Here is a 2,432-nt window from a genome sequence, read left to right as displayed (position 1 = left end):
CAATAAACCAATAAGGAGGGTAAAGAATGTAAAACTTTATAAAAATTATGGAATGGGTTATAAAGAGTCTTAAGCCAAACTTGAGGGTTGATTGTGTAACATTTTAATAATATGTGAATTAAGATTAATTAGTAAAAAGAAAACCCAGAATGTTCTGGGCTGTGTGGTCGCGACCAGAGAAAGGAGAAAAGGGGGAACCCTAATTTCATCAATCAACCTCAAGAATTCAGCAAGATTGTGAAGGATTAGAGTCATAAATCGCATGCTAGTGTCTAAATACTCTCTAATCCAAGTGTTTTGAACATAAGGTAAGATAAAACCTCACAATTTGATGTTTGTTGAAGAACTAGGGTTTATACCAATCCGTGAATTAGTTTGAAATTAAGCTTGTGTATGAATTAGAACCATCATTAGAGGATGTTTTATGCCTGAATTCGTTTGTATTGAAGGTTTGAAGGAAAACCCATTTGTTCTAGTAATATGATGTTCTTGAAGTTAAGTAAGTTGAGTGGTTTTAATGGATGAATGAATATGTATTAAGATATTAATGAATTGTTAGGTTGTGGAATGAATAAGTTATGTGAATTTAGTTGATTAAAGAGTTGTGAATATTGCTAGTGAAATCATGCATTGGATACATGTACATACGGCTTAAAATGTTGTATGCACACCTTGTGTTCGATAAAATGCCTCAATGAAAAACTATGTGATTTTGAATGAATAGATAAGTGTTAAATTGCATAAGTAAGATATAATATTGATACATTGCAAAATATGATATGGAATGTGATTGATGTGTGAATGTGATTATTATGTAGGGAATGAGATAATCTAAATAAGAATGAATTATGTGTAGGAGTGAAAGAAGAAGGAGCTAGTTCCGGTTCACAACAAAAGGCTCAAGATCGAGGTAAGTTCATTACTTACAATTTAGTTATGAGTTTAATCAATCGCCTCCTTTGATGATTTGATATACAATTTAAGTGTTTGTTTCAAACAAGAATGTGAAAGTGAGAATCCTTAGCGAACCATAGTGATTGGCTCGGTTCGGGTTCGAAGGGAAAGGAATTAAATGGAAGTTTTCTCCTTAATCCGTACTAAACGGGTTATTGGGGACATATGAGAGATAGTATGCTTATTCATCTAGAATGATTTGAAATATAATAAAAATGATTGGTAAGATATTTTGTAAACCCATGAACATGTATTATAAGTGAATGAAAATGTTAAGTGCACTACGCTAATGTATATGTTTTATTGAATGGTTGTAGGTAAAGCACAAGTTTAATCGCCGTTGCGTCACTCGGATATGAACACACCTTGATCACCCGTGATACGCTTCCGCCTCTTTTGTAGTAATTTCAAGTGTTAATAGTTTTGTAATGTCTAGATGTGTTGAAGTCTTTAATCTTTTACTAGTTGTTTGCAAGTATTTGGTACTTAGAACTCAATGTTTGAAATGGTGGTTGAAAATGTCATGTTCTTTTGGTGTTTTATGGAAAGTGTCTTGGTTCGAATCTTTTGATAAAGTATAAACAGGGAATTTGTCCAAGTTACGAATGGGTCATGCCCAAATTTTAAATTTTTGGGCGATGTAAGCATGTGTCGTTTTGTGACTCTCAAGTACCAAATTAGAGGGTGTTACACATACTCTATTTGTTGTCACTCCATTATTTACATACTGAACTCTAGTGACAACCTTGATGCACAAAAGCACAGTAGCACTATAAACGGATAACCTATTAAACGTGCTGACATAGCCACCATCAGGCAGACATTGCCTCTAAGGCCTGTATGAGCCAGAGATATTTTGCTACACTAGTAGAGAGTGTAGGGATATAAGGGTTGTAGAACTACGTCACTAGGTATAAGTTACAGTGACCGGATGTGCCTAAAACGTACTCTAAGTACAAAATTCAGCACTTTAATTAAAAATTCAGCATTTGGCTAACTAATAAAGTGCCAGAACATGAGAAAAATATTACTAGACACTTTGCAAAGTGTTGGGAATAAGTTGTGTCACTAAAAATAGTAATAACGACACTTTAAAGCTTTGTTAAGCACTTTAACGGATCACTATCCAACCGAACAACCGGACTTTACCCGCAACATAAAAATATTGCCATCAACATTGTTTTTCTTTTTCTGAACCAGTTAGGGTCCCCGAATACTCTAACACCCGCTATAATGCATAACACATTAGTAACCGAGTTTACCTTCTAATCACCTAACTATGCCCTAACCATCTAGTTGAAATTGGACTAAGAAACCCCCCCCCCCCCATCCAACGAATTCGGTCCCCAAGGGACACCCATGTCCTATTTTTTATTAAACTAATCACTCTTGCCCCATATCAAGGTGACACTAAACCCTTTGGTTAATGATCTTGAACTTTGCCTATAAGAACAAGCATTTGCACATCACAACCTTCA

At 34.9% G+C, this 2,432-nt stretch overlaps 1 long non-coding RNA gene across 1 annotated transcript; it reads left to right on the top strand.

The window, feature by feature from the left end:
• Positions 1-160: 160 nt before the first annotated feature.
• On the top strand, positions 161-1,472 carry LOC110905411. The gene is made up of 3 exons (XR_002573099.2): positions 161-308; positions 857-910; positions 1,272-1,472. It is a non-coding gene; the product is annotated as an uncharacterized LOC110905411 (long non-coding RNA).
• The last annotated feature ends 960 nt before the right edge of the window (positions 1,473-2,432 follow it).

Source organism: Helianthus annuus, chromosome 14 (assembly GCF_002127325.2).
Source record: "Helianthus annuus cultivar XRQ/B chromosome 14, HanXRQr2.0-SUNRISE, whole genome shotgun sequence".
NCBI classification, from domain to species: domain Eukaryota; kingdom Viridiplantae; phylum Streptophyta; class Magnoliopsida; order Asterales; family Asteraceae; genus Helianthus; species Helianthus annuus.
Note: the sequence above shows the minus strand (reverse complement) of the source record. Positions and strands in the feature narration are given on the sequence as shown.